The 15,807-nt window shown below is 29.4% G+C and overlaps 1 protein-coding gene across 1 annotated transcript in view; it reads right to left on the bottom strand.

The window, feature by feature from the left end:
* mRpS9 (mitochondrial ribosomal protein S9) overlaps nt 1-15,807 on the bottom strand; it is a 62,786-nt gene that overhangs the window by 15,728 nt on the left and 31,251 nt on the right. The gene's annotated exons all lie outside the window — the stretch shown is intronic.

The following is a 15,807-nucleotide window of genomic DNA, read 5'->3' as shown; positions in this document are numbered from 1 at the left end:
GAGTTGTGCTCATTTATAAAGTTTGAATCATGAACGGTGTTCAGAGAGAAATATATTTGATACAACCAATTAGAGCTCACATTGCCGTAGTCTCCAATGTTTTTCAACAAACAATGAAAGGCTCTCCCATTTGCTCCGAATTTGTACGTACTCGAACAAATTTTGTTAGATTTTGATCGCTTTGAAAGACCCAGATAGTCGAGTTCAAAGTAGAGATCTATGATTTTTTACGTGATATGATATTTTGAAGTACATGAAAAAAAGATCCCCGTGGGAACCAACAGATCAGATTTTTCAGTGAAGCGTTTCTGAGACAGTCTAGAGATAGAGAAGAAGGCTTCCAGCAGTTAAGCAAGTAGTCAATGTATCCTTTAAAGAAAGTAATTGTCACAAATGTCTTTATCACTTGGCTGACTCCAATTTATATATTTTGGCCAGACAAAAGAGAATTGGTTACTTTAATCTAGCGTGAAGACAATTGCCACTTAAGTGTCTAGAAGTAATCTGGAGTGTAGTCACTTTAAACGTTTTGTGTGTAATTCGTACAAACTGGTTTTATTGGGTTGATATAATTCTCATACAGTTTATTTTTATTTTTGCTTAAGTATACTGATATTCCATGTAACATAGCATCAAGTCAATAGTCACTTTAGTGTCTCTTAGTAACCTATGGAGAAGTCACTTTCAACTTTTTTTTACACTGTACATTATTTACCCACCAGAAGCGTTGACTACTTTCGATCAGCTATCAGACAGTCTTATTGTAATCAAACAGGACATGCACGTGTTATGTAACCAGTATGTGAATCAAATGCGTTGCCTACTTTGGACCAGCTATTAGACAGTTCCATTGTAATCAAAAAGGGTTAATTTACCCCCTGCTTAGGACATGCACGTGTTAAAATAACTAGTCACGTGACTATTCAAGTAACTAGTTCCCACCCTAAATGATGGGTAAAATCACTACTTCGGGACTGTCTCCTAGAACAGCTGGGCTTTGACAATATACTTATGTAGTTGTCACCTATGGCCAGTATCGGAGTTCAGTCTCTTCCAACGCCCATTCGTATATAAAATTCGATATGGAGCCGAATATATCTGAAAGAGGTCAATTGAAGCACCGCCATTGATTTTTTATAGTCCTTTGAACCAGCCTACTTACACAATCCTTTATTTCAAATTATGCGGTTTGTAGACAACTGGAAATATTTTTGACAGCCTACTGGTCATGTAGTATGAAATGTTTGCGAGAAGTACTAATGTTCAAATAGTATCTGTACTATATTTGTACTGGATTTGAAATGGTAATGGCTATAAAATTTTTAACTTTATTTTCTGAAATGTTTGCTTTTTGTTCGAATAAAGACGTCTCCACTGAAAGACTTAATAAAATTGTATATGTCACACTGTAAAGAGAGTAAGTAAAATGAAATAAGAAAACGACCAGATATCATCATCATCTGCATCAGCATCAAAAGCCATCACAAACTACATACAACAATTGATTTAAATTGTAATTGAATAAAACGAAAATGTTTATACGAATATAAACGAAAAGAACAAAATAAACAGAAAACAAAATAAATAAATATAAAACCTTTTTTAAAAAAAAAAAGTAAAAAATAATCTTCGCTGAAGGAATGTTCATCATGTTCGTTTAAACATTTACATGAAAATTTGATAAACAACGAAAACAAAATTGAATGTAATAAATAAAACAAGTTAAAATGGCGCTTGACGAATAATAGTATAAATAAGAAAGAAAAAAAACAACACAAACACTGTTCAGAAACGTCATAGTTTAAAACTTCCGTTGCGCCTTTGTTGTTTTGCTCGCTTTTTTGTGGCTTTTGATTACAAAAAAAATACCGGCTAAAATAATTATTTATGTCATTAGTTGAAAATTCCACAAAGGCCACATACCAACAAAAAAAAGATATAGATAATGTTCGATGTGTGCGCTTTTATTTCAAATTGTGCTCTTTTTGTAAAAAAATACTTTATAATTTTTGCATCATTTTGTGTATTTAATTGTGAATATACATGACATTACAAACAAAGGCTTATTTTACACACACCAAAGGACCGGACAGTCAGACATTTTGCTCCATTAACCAAAAATTTTTGACATTTAAAAAAAATATACAGTAAGTGTCAATTCAATGGAAACTTTTTGGAAAATTTATTACGTAATTTCTGTTTTCAAAAATGAACAATTTTAAAATTAGTTTATAACGTATTTATGATCATAGAGAATAGACACAGAGCGGAAACTCTCCTGTCAAAGACCTAACTCAGTTGTCAGAAACCTAAGTGCTTAGAATGTATTAGTGGAAAAACTATGTGAAAACAAAAACAATACTCGTATGTGTAATTATTTTGAGTAAATTTTTTGTGGGAGTTTTTTTTCTAGTTTCCGCTTTATGTTTCTCTATGTTTATGATGTTTTGAAAGTGTAACTTTAGGAACACCGTTATTTCACTAAAATAAATTGATCGAGAAAAACTATAAGTATTTCCGAACTCTATGGATTCCAATAAAACAGAATTGCTGTTTGAGATCTGGGTTTTTATCCCGGGAATTTTGCCAATTTTTCAATTCCCGATTCCCGTGATTTTTAGTCAGGATTCCCGGGAATTAAAAACTGACAAAACTACAAAGAAAACAAGTTCTATTGAAAACAATAGAGTTCTATTTTTTTTAAAAAAAGTGAAACATTTTTTTTTTAATTTTTTTCTTTTATATCTCGGCAATAATTGACTGCTTATTATTATTATTATTATTATTATTATTATTATTATTATTATTATTATTATTATTATTATTATTATTATTATTATTATTATTATTATTATTATTATTATTATTATTATTATTATTATTATTATTATTATTATTATTATTATTATTATTATTATTATTATTATTATTATTATTATTATTATTATTATTATTATTATTATTATTATTATTATTTATTTGGGGTTTTACGAATAAACATTTAAAAAATATAGGGAAAACTTCACGATTTAGAAATAAAGGTGAATAATCTTCAATGCCTAGATTGACCGGTGCGAATTATTCTAGAAAACACTAGTAGAACAAAGGCCCCTACTTTTGATGGCGGCACACCATTTGGTATTTTCAAGTATAGAATTGATTTTGGCCTTGAAAGGAAACACAGCAATAGTCCTTGGTAACCATGACTGCATTATAATGAGTGTGTTTTGAAGATGTTGTATTATAAAAATTCACCTTTGAATCCAATAATTTGTAAATTTTCGAGATCAACATAAATTTTATATCTTAACTATTCAGTTAAATTGTATTGAATTCATTTCTTTTACTAAAAGGCTTAAGAAATGTTCTTTCAATTCATTTTGAAAATGATTAAAAGCTAAATAAAACTGAATGAAGAAAAAACATTTTAACTCAATTTGTAGTAGATTGGAATCAACAAAAATTTAATCATTCAAAGTTTGAATAAATTCTGTTATTAATTAACTTCAAAATTAATTCAATTTAAATGAAGCTTTTGAAGGAAGCTAAATAATTAGATATTGGGAATGAATTTATGAATAAAATTTTTTAATTACGGATTAAGATTTTAGTGAATTAAGCTCAAATTGAATTAATTAATACGAAGCTCTATATAATGATTATAACAGTTTTTATATGAAATTTTGATATAATATTCATAGTTTACCGTATTATTATATATTTCGGGAATAGCCGGGTACCCGGGAATGTAGAGAAATTAAAAACCCTAATTGTGACCTATTAATTGAATATTTGTAAAAGTTTATATTGAATTCTCACTCACTGTATATGATAATATTAACTTTTAAATGATTCTTTTTTTAGTAGAATTAATGCAAATATCTTTAATCATGAAATGTAAGGTTATTTAAAAACCTTATCGACCCAAAAACACACTTTCACAATCTTAAGAATTTTAATACGAGTGTTATTAATATGTATTAGGGCAGGAGTGCGTGTGAAATAAATAGTGTACGTTAAGGCCTAAATTTGTTGGTAAAATTATTCACCCCTATCGGCAAAACATGTTAAATTTATATTCCCATGAAATATCCATTTCCCTCGAAAAGAAAATTGCTATCGTGATATTCTCATGAACTTTTCATTCACAATAGTTGATTTTGTTCGTAACAGCTGATTATTGTTTACAAAATTTCATATACAAATTTCACAACATGGGGAATTTTTTCACCTGAACAAAGTTGATGAAAAATGGGAAAAGGGAACACATTTCATGTGAAATATTGACTAGCGATAGGTATGATTAAGAAACATTTTAAAATATGTAGATTTTCCAGGTGGATCAATTTTTCGTTTGGATGATTATTATTTATACGAAATATTTACTGAGTTGTTCGCTTCAAAGCAAAGGACAAACAAATAAGGCCCCTATTATGAGTTGCATTCGACAAACGATATTCATTGGCTATCGAATATCGAATGTAAAATTCGTATTATAAGTTGGCATCGCTGTCGAAAATTTCGTTGTGCATCGGATTTTTCAACGAACACAATTTTGCTTTCGACACTGCAAATAAAATTAAAAATATTGTTAAAAATGTAAGTATTTGTAATTTTATTTGTTTTTTGTGGACCAAATACCACTAACTTTTTACGAAAAAGTTTAATAACTTTTGCAAATATGAACCGAATTTAATAAGTGTAGCCACGTTTTTGTCTATATAAAATTGTCTTTAAAACAATGAACAAATAAATTTGGTTTAATAGAGAAAAAATATAAAATAACAATTGTTGAATTTGAAAAATTACGAAAAAAAGCTTAATTCTTTGTCTACCCATAGTTGTTTAAAATTTTGAAATCGGTCTAAAAATGTATAAGTTAGAGATAATAAAGTACTACGACCAAACAGTTTTTCAAAATAATTAAAAATTTTGAGGGTGTTTCAAAGTATTTGAAAACGGTTTTAGTATGTCCTCACCTAGGCCGATAACCCCCGCTTTTCAAGTTCTGACAAAAAGTGTCATTTTGTAGCAGAGTGTAGTTAATAAAATCGAAAAATAAAAATTGTCATTTCAACAAATTTTGTGGCCAAAATATTCCAATCCTAAAAGTTCTATGGAAATTCGGAGTAGATACTATATAGTCATTCATAGTCCCAGGATTGGCATGCCTATATCTAGCATCGTTTCCATACTGACCTGAGGAGTGAAATTCATAGAGCCAGTAATAGCAAGATAGGCTAGTTTCTGTACCTTGTACAAAATGGAGAGGAGCGCTTAAATGTCTACCTCTCTCCACCATACAAGAGCGTCATAGGTCAAGATAGATCCGGAGTATATATCTAGTGTTCTTACAAGTATAAAAGTCACATAGTACCTTTCTCATTCGACCCTCGGAATTACGTTTCCACAAGGCATTTGAGTTCTCTCGTCCAACTGTGGTTGGCTGAATTCTGGGTTATTATATCTTCGAGTTAAAAAACCAATTCAGTCTTCGCCGGGTTAATTCCCCAGATCATTTTCCTGACACAAGTCAGTAGAAGGTAAAGTGATGAATCCATGAGTTTACTTATTGTGGAAAGAAATTCCCCTGTAATAAGGTGAACATCATCGTAAGCATATGCGAATACTTTGTTGAGCCAGAAAATAATTTTATTTACTATAAGGTTCGACAGAAGTGGAGATATGAAACCACCTTTTAGTGTGCCTCTTGTTACAACATTACCTTGTCCTATCAATACTATGTTATTCAAATGGTCGGTTAATCGAGCAAATAATTAATCGGGGTTTTGATTTAATCGGTTAATTTTAAATTATTCGATTAACCGAATAATTTGTATTTTAATTTTATATTGAAAGGAGAAACACGAATTTTGTGTACTTTTATATGTGTACCAAACATGACATAACAATTCAATAAAACAATAAATAGGGAATCTTCTGAAATAATCTTTTAAAAAAAAAATATAATTTAAATCATTGGTAGGCGTTCATATTGTTGAGATTACGAAGATTTTCGTGAATCGTACACAACCCGAAAGTAAACAAATCACACAGCAAGAGCGCAAAAAATACAAATAACTCATTTAGTTTCAAACAATAGAGCGTAAAAATACAAACATTTCATTCTGTTGCTTGATGTTGTTGCGGATTTTTTTATTTTTAACCCATACATGTACACAAAATACAATTTCTCTTTTTGAGCTTCCCTGATTTAAATGCTTTCTTTTAAGGCATGATATCCAATTTCTCAGTTCTTATTTTAGCTTTTTCTAAGCATATAAAATCCTCCATCATACCATTGGAGTCCTTTTTGGATTATTTTTAGATTTTGAATACTTTAATAGTTTCGTAAAGTTCTGATAAAAGACTCGTGTCAGTAATGTCTTCAGTTTTGTTTATTACCATTTCGTCCTCCGACTCATTACGACAAAGTTCATCATATAAAGTTCTAGAAAAAAGGTCATTTCCAAATTCCTTAGTTTCAGTTCTCGTAATATACTTCAAAAAACTATTGCTAGAAGGGAATGTTCACGAGTTAAGAAATAAAATGTGAGTGTTTCAAACTATATTTCTATATAAAGTGCAAAAAAAAAGAAATTTCGGTTAATCGACACAAATTAATTTGTTATTTGAAAATCGTCCATTTTAAATTATTCGAACAGTTAACCGACCAAAATTAATCGGTTAATCGATTGAATACCCTAATCAATACCCAAATTCGAGTTCACCTTGGTATACTTGAGAAACAAATTACAAATCCGATTTTCAACAGCAACTTAATTTGGACCGCACCGAATCATTAATTGCGATGAACAATTGATCCATTACGATAACATGAAGCGTCATGAAGCCAGATATCCATGGCGCTAAGGAAATTCTCTGTATTTGGGGGAATAGAAGGGTCATATCTATTATGAGCGGCGAAATCTGACCACACCATCACAGAGAACCGAACGTACCGAACGCAACTAATTCCTTTAAAGCGAGCATTGGCCGAAAAACGCACAGTATATGCGGCCAGACATGAAACATTAATATTCCATCATGACAACGTTCGGCCACATGTTGTAATATCTGTGAAAAAGTATTTAGATTGAAGTGGTTGGGAATTTTTGCCTCATACGCTAATAGTCCAGACTGTGCCCGACCGACTACTATTTGTTTCGATCGTGCAGAACGATCTCTCTGGGATACTCTTCACTTTGGAACAGAATATCGGACATTGGCTTGATTTGTTCTTGGTCTCAAAAGATGAGCAGTTTTTTTGACTAGGAATACATATGCTTCGAGAAAGATGGGATGGCCAATACTTTGAATAAATTTATGTTGTACAAATGTTTCAAAATAAAAGCTAAACATTTTAAAAAATCTGTAATTTTAAAGTCATACACCCAAATGTTTGTCCTAAACCGAAACCGAATATTCGCTCAGACTCTACAAATTCTAATGGTTTAAAAAATGTTTATCTCTTGTTTTAAATATAAATTACAGATATTGTTTTGAATAATTTAAGTATACCCATATATTAATTTAAATATCTTACATGTCTATTAACTTTTGTTATTGTATAATTAAAATCTCAGCTGGCCTTTGCTTTATTTTTTTTTTCTTCACTTCAGAGGAGGCAGGTCAGGTGCCAGATTTAAGTAACAGACTTTTTACATACAATTTAATAAGTCCAATTAAAAAAATGTCATTTATTTCAATTGTACAAACTAAGAAAAAAAGTTGAAATAAAATAAATTATAGAATAACAGATTTTTTTTTTCATTTATACAGTGACATCAAAAATTTGGTCAGCATTTTAAATGTTTTAGAAAAATGATATTTAATGTGAATTTTCTGAATTATTAATATTTAAAAGCATTTTTCCGAATAGATATACAAATTGGAATTGGAAAATATTCGGTATAATTATGTCCCCTCTTCCAAGTACTAGTTAACAAAACATATATCTTTTTGTAAAACCTCTCTTGTAATATTACAAACAAGTGTACGTTCAATTGCGTGACGCACTGTATTTGTTTATTTGAATATTTTTGCAGTCTTTTTTTCAGATTAAATTCGATAACAATACAAACAAATTGTTTATAATAAGAAAATAAAATATGCGATGATGATGAGTTTTGTAAACGATCTTCACACTTGAATTTTGTTGCTTTAAAATAAAAATACTTTTTTTTATTTATTATTGTCAATTTTGTTGTTGTATTTTTTATTCTCTTTCTTACTTTTTATCTATTCTATAAATTTCTATTTGATATTTAGTTTTTTTTTATTACTACACTATATGAAGTATTATAATTAAAGCTTTTCATAAATATGTAGGCGTTAATTAGTTTTTTTTTCTGAACTACAAGTATTAGACACCGCTTTGAAAGCAATATCTTAAAATTATGTCAAATTTTTATGTTTTTAACTTCCTCAGAGATCAACCATAAATAATATAATTAGTGTGTACTAATTCTTCACTTTTATATGTGAGGTATTGTTTTCTTCATTATTTAATAGCAATTTACAATTGTATAACTTTGAGATTTAAGGAAACCTTATAAATAAATCAAAAACCATCGTCATCGTCCAAGTATAAACAATTACTAAACGACAAATCTATATCCATATCTATATTACTATATAAAATACAAAAAATGTTTATACCTATGTCCGTTATTGACTCTGAAACCATCCAACCGATTAGCCCCAAACTGGTTTCATTGGAAAGGAAATTTTCTGAATATGGTCCATTCCGTCCATTCTTAGAGCCGATTTTCGAATTTCCCCACACAATTTTTTCCCAAATTTGAACTTTTGAAAATTTGTAGTTTCGAAATTTTGTTTGTAGGTACCACACACGATGTGTAGATTCACTAAGAAAGGATTTTTGGAAATTCGAATTTTAAGGGGGTAAAAATGGGTAAAACCGGATAAAATCGGCATTTCTATATCTCTAGAACTAATAAAGCTAGCACTAAAAGTCGATCTTAATAAAAATTTATGCAAAAAATAAGTGGACAGGTAAAACGGTCGAAACCCAAGTTTTAGTACTTTTTTGTGTCCCATATCCAAGAAATTTAATTTAACCCATTTCGCTCCGAGATAAAATTTTTATTTATTTTTTAAAAAAAAAAAACTTTTTTAGTGTAATTTAGTGACCCCCTGGTCATAAAAATTTCCGATTTTTTGTTTTCCCAGAAAAGCCAGTTCATAATTTCGAATAGTTAAGTTTACACATACATATGTGATGTCCCGCATTTGCATGTAAATCATGGTTTTTATGTTTTATGAAACAGTTGCAATGTTGTCAATAATTTCTCATATTTATTATTTTAATTTTATTTTTTTACTATTTTTAAAATTTAATTTAAAAAATGTCTATTTTTAGGCACTTTTTTTAATTTAATGTAATTGCAGAAATTTACCCCTAGCAACCCCTCACAAATAAAATTTTTTTTGAAAAATTTTATTTTTACTGTTCGAAAAATCGAACATCGGAGCGAAATGGGTTAAATGGAATTGTAGTCCTTCTAAAAAAAAATCAAATGGATTTTGTCACTTTTTAGAAATTGGAACGTATAAGGGGTTAAATTGATCCCTCTTTTACTTGTACTTTTTATACATTAATATGGTATAAAAATGTTTATTAAAAAACCCCACACGCTGGGTATCCGCTAATTTATCATAAAAAACAAAACCAATCACTTGGTAACCGACATGTCCTTGGATACCTTTCCTGTGTTCTTTAATTATTTTATTACAAGAGTCCAATACCTTTCCACAGGCCGAAGTTCTGGACAGTTGGGTGGATATCCCGTTCGAGAGGTTCGACTTCTTTTGCATTACCAATATCTGTTAGACCTTTTTTTCTTCCTGATCCAGATTTTCTTTCAGTGTTCGAGTCATCCTTATACTGTTTAATGGTGTGTATAAGTTTTTTTTTGACTCACTATTTATATAGTATCCCTCAATATCTTATTATGATTCTTGGATAAGTTTTCTCTATTTAACGGTTTGCTCTTACAAAAGTCAAGTAAAATCGAATAACCAGTTGCAGAAAATAACGGTTTTGCTAATTTCTTCAAATATCAAGTTCTTAAAGGACTGCTCACGTAAGGCCTGTTTCAAAATAAACTATATTACTTTGATTTAATTAATTGGTAGCAAGCCTTTAAAGAAGCATCTAATTTCTCACACTTAACAGACTGGAGTTCATTTTCGGCCCCTCTTGTAAACATCATCTATTTAACTGACAATTCATAATACTTTTGCATGTCTGAGTTACACGAAATTAAAGTAATTTTACAATGTGGGTATTTTACTCAAAGTTGGCCACCGTTACCGCTAAGACACCGTTACCTCTAAAATACCGTTCCGAAACAAATACAATTACCTTTTGCGCTACAATATCATTACAGTTATTCTATAAGCTATTTTATATTTTGTATTCCTCAATTATGGAATCTAGGAAGTTGAAATGCAACTAATTTTAAATTATTGTAAATTTTATTATCGTTATAATTAAAATACCGTTACCGAAATAAGACAAAATACCTTTACCGAAATAATCCAAATTAATGCTACTTTTTTACCGATTCGATCGGTAATGCTGGGTTTCCGCATACACCGTAATCGGCGCCGATAATGAGAACTGAAACTGAAAAACGTTGGTGTTCGTCACCGTCTCGTTTCTGAATTGTTTTCGTTTCAGTTGGGTGCATTGCGGCATAAAACAGAAACGAATTTATTTCTTAAGTTGTCATTTGGAAATTAAATAGAATTTCATAATTTTTTACAAAATCTATTATTTTTTCCTCTTCCAATAAAGAAAAATTTTTTTATTTATTTTGATTTTCTTTAAATTTGAAATAAAAAAATAATTAAAATAATTTCGTTCTTACAGCACCGAAAACAACCTACTTGAAGTTGTTTTCGTTCCGGCCCAAAATGACAGGTTTTTCGTTACTGATCGGTGCCGTTTCGTTCCCAATTTTCGTTGTCGAATTCTGAAACGAACTTTTTTCGGTGCAAATGCATGGAATTTCGTTTTCGGTGCAGATTACGGTGTAAGCGGAAACGTAGCTTAAGTTGCCTACCGTTTTCGTTATTTTACAAACATTTCGAAGACATCAAATTGGAAAGGGTGGTCTTTCTTTAATGTTTATTTTGAGCTTTGTATGCTTAGATTTTTTCGTTCAGTACATTTAAACTTATATTTTTTAAATTTTCTTTTTATTAATTCTGATATTTAATAATTCCAAGTAATGAATAGATAACAATAAATAATTATTCATGGTAAATTTATAAATTAATTAATTTTGTAATTCAATAATTGTATTAATGAATTGAGTAACACTTGGCTGGAGAATATTTTCATTATGTATTATTATATATAAAACAAATAACCGGTAATTACAGAACCGAAAACAATGCAAAAAACTTTGTTTAGTAATTAAATCAAATGAATTGAATATTTATTTTATAACGTGCAAATATTTGAAGTAAAAATTTATTTAAAATTGTTTTTACATGCAATTGTTTAAACAATTTAAAAAAAAAGTTTTAAAAAACACGTGCTATAGACGAAAATTTCTGATAACTTTAAACTTTTGGTCACTGGAGAAACTACAAGGTTTTTAATTAGAAGGTCATTTAGATTATGGATTTTTTCTGAAGATTTATTACACATTCTTCTTGTATTTATCCTTTTTAGAATCATATTTTTTCTACATAACCTGTAGACCTCCTGCAATACGAATTAAGAGCACAAAGATCTTAATGACGGTCCATTTAGAAATTATTAGTTTACAAAGGGACTAAAAGGTCTTGTGTCTACAAAATAAGGTCTTTTGAAGGGACTCCGTAGTCCATCTCTTCTTGTATGGGTAAAACTCCGTTCCGCGTAAAAATTTTTATCTCGTTTTGAAAATTCATTTGAAATTGTGTCATATATCTATAATTTGATTTGTATAAGAGAACATTTATTGAGCAATAAATTCGAAAAAGAGCAAGATCCCCAGACACGAATTAAAATAATTTTAAATTACAATTATAATTATGGGAAGTTGTGTGAATAGATAAAGATAACAAAAAAATAACATTTGTCATAGACATGACAGTGACATATTTAAATATAATTTAGTATAAACAATAACAAAACGGCATAATAATTAAATTAAATACACATGCTGTTTCTATTTATTTTCAACAAGAAATAATAATGAAATACCCTCCAATTAGCAATGTGAATCGATTGGAGATAATGCCAATTTCCATTATTTCGGATATGATATTTTGGCATATTCCAGTAATGGCAATTTGGTGTTAACGGTATTTTAATAATAACCATAACCGGTTTAAATTTACACCAATTAAACATTTTATAATTTGAAATTATTTATAAAATAACGGTAACGGTTTTTAGAGGTAACGGTATTTTCGAATATTTCGGTAATGTATTTTAACGGTAACTATAATTAAAGTAATTTCGGTAACAGTATTTTTTTAGAGGTAACAGTAGTCGAGCTGAAACGCTAATTTAAGGTAACCAACCTTGCAAAATATCAATATTTTGTCTAGGAGTTAAGGGCCATTATTACAAACTTGCCGTTATAGTTAGAGTTAACTTTAAGGGTACTTTTTCTATTGCTAAAAGTTACCTTTAACTATAAAGGCAAGTTGTAATAATGGCCCTAAGTCGTACATAACTTTGCGAAGTAATTAATGTTAAATTAAAGCTTACTTACATAAATATATCGAATTGCATTGCAGTTTCGTCAACAATATGAGATTTATGAGTGATTTTCGGATGATTTTCCATGGGGACTTGAATCAGTTATGGTCCAAATTGTACAGAATTTGATAGACTAATTAATTTCTTAATATCTTAAAATTTGGGCCCAAACGAAAGGAGCTATCGTGATTTCAACAGACAGACAGAGGACGGACATAAGTAGATCGGTTCTACAACCAATATGTAGAAATGTTACAAACGAATGTCATAATCAATATACCCCCATGGAGACAGACGGACGGACATAGGTAGATCGGTTCATGGAGGGTATAAAAAGGAAAATAAAAGGGTAAGGGGATGAAACTAAAAAGTTGAAGAAGGTTTAGTGGAGTCAAAAAGTTCCAGATATGGAAACTAGATACGGTTAGGGATGAAGTCAAAGACAAATAGTTAAAGAAGTTTTCGAGAACTCAAGAAATTGTAGATATGAACCTAGGAATAACGTTAATGTCAAAAAAGGCGACAGCTCCTCACTACAAATATTTATGTTGGAAAAGTTCTAATTTTGTAAAGCAAATGTCGAAACTTAATCATTGCTTAATATGCCCTGGTCAGTAAATTTCTATAGCGGATAGTCTAAGAAATGTTCCAGAATAGTCACAACCCAAAACTCTACAAAAAAATCCCTAAGTATACTTCTAACATAAGTCAATTTTTTTGTGTCAAAAAGGCCTAATATATTATTGTTATGGGCTTAATAAACCCAGATTGTCCTAAAAAGCTGTATCACCACATCCAAATTTAGTTAAATTCGGAAGAAAACAAATAATAAAATATTTTTTATTAAAAATAGTTCAACTGATCCGAAATAAGACAAATCTCAACAAATACAAAGTTTTAAATAGAAATGAACAACTGGTAAGAAATGTGACACCAAAAACTTTACATTATTGCTCATGTTTTGTTTAATAAATTAAGAATAAAGTCATAATAATTAATGATAAAAATATATCTAAGACAGTGGTGGGACCTCACAACCGCCAAGGGCAGAACGCAATCGACCATTCAGATGAACACAACACGAATGTGAACGAAAATCGTTAAAATTATAAAAAGTGCAACAAAAACTCAATCAGATGTATGCAAAATTACAATTACATTTTTCGTTGAAATTGAGAAAATTCCAAATGAAATTGAGAATTTCAAATTGAAATTGAGAAAATTCCAAATGAAATTGAGAATTTTCATTTTAATTTGTGAAAATTCCAAATGATATTGAGAATTTCAATTTTAAATTGAGAAAACTTCAAAAGAAATTGAGAATTTAATATGAAATTGAGAAAAGTGAAATTGAGAATTTCCATTTGAAATTGAGAAAATTCCAAATGAAATTGAGAAAATCAAATTGAAATTTAGAAAATTACAAATGAAATTGGGAAAATTCCAATTGAAATTAAGGAAATTCCAATGAAATTGGGAAAATTCTAAATAAATTTGAGAAACATTATATAAATTATTTTAAATTAAAAAAAAAAAACAAAATTAACGATTATATCAGATGTGGAAAGATGTGGTGTTCTGGATAGAGAGACCAATTTTGTCGTAGAAAACATGGTTGGTCTCGTGTTGGATCCCGAACAGTTCTATCGATACCTACTTCCCGTGGCCCCGACATCCACCTGATAAGTGCATTTGGTACCGCAGGCATTATTCAAATGGATAGTCGCAGAGGTTCGTTTACTGCCGAAAGCGCAAACGAATGGGTCAAAAGAGTTGATAGCAAGAGTTGGTTAATCAGTTATCTGAACTCGTTCTGGTATGTGACAATGCTCCTTGCCACAATCGTTTACGTGAAATTTTCGACAATTCTCCAGCAACACTTTTACGATTGAGTGCCTATTCACCAATGCTTAACCCTATTGAAATAATTTGGTCCAAAATCAAAAGTATTGTGAAGTCAAAGATGAATATACCAACCGTAAATCCTCCTAAAGTTGGAGAGCAGAGGATTTTATATCTTCAAGAATTAATTAACGATTCCAAGTCCTGTATAACTACTGGAGATTGCAGTAGAGCTATACAACATCATTGCAAGATATGCCTGTTGGTCAATAAGACTGTGTACATATGTTTTTTGTTTAATGTATATTATTTATGTAGAGTAAAATAAAATTTTCTCAATTTCTTTTGGAATTTTCTTAATTTCAATTAGAATTTTCCCAATTTCATTTGGAATTTTCTCAATTTCAAATGAAAATTCTCAATTTAATTTAGAATTTTCCCAATTTGAAATGGAGTTTCTCAATTTCATTTGGAATTTTCTCAATTTAAAATGGAAATTTCTCAATTTAAAGTTGAAATCATAGAGAATAGGCATACAGCGGAAACTCTCCTGTCAAAGACCTAACTCAGTTGTCAAAAACCTAAGTGGTGAGAATGTATTAGAATGTACTCGTATGTGTGATTATTTTGAGTAATTTTTTTGTTTGAGTTTTTTTCTAGTTTCCGCTCTATGTTTCTCTATGGTTGAAATTCTCAATTTCAATTGAAATTTTCTCAATTTAAAATGGAAATTCTCAATTTCATTGGAATTTTCTCAATATCATGTATAATGTTCTCAATGTCAATGAAAAATGAACACAACACGAATGTGAACGAAAATCGTTAAAATTATAAAAAGTGTAACAAAAAACTCAATCAGATATATGCAAAATTACAATGCATATACTAGTGTAGCATGTTCTCTGTTATTCAACTATTTATAATGTATAACAAGACAATACCGAAACTGTTACAAATGCTTCAAACAATTTAAACTAATTTAAATAACTTCATTCTATCATTTCATTCGTAATTCAATTCTGATAATCAAATCTTAAGATAAAATTAAAAAAAAACATTCTGCAGTTACGCTAAAAATCTCAAAGATGCTGCCTTATCTCAACTAAGATAGAAATTAAATGATAAGATTTAAAATTTTTTGCAAAAAAAAAAAATTAAATTTGTAATTCGTAATAAAGAAATCTTTCTATAGTGACGCAAAAAACACACAAAAATAAAATTAAAAATGTATAAAT

This window comes from Calliphora vicina, chromosome 1, assembly GCF_958450345.1.
Source record: "Calliphora vicina chromosome 1, idCalVici1.1, whole genome shotgun sequence".
Lineage (NCBI taxonomy): Eukaryota > Metazoa > Arthropoda > Insecta > Diptera > Calliphoridae > Calliphora > Calliphora vicina.
This window is presented reverse-complemented; position numbering and strand designations above follow the sequence as displayed.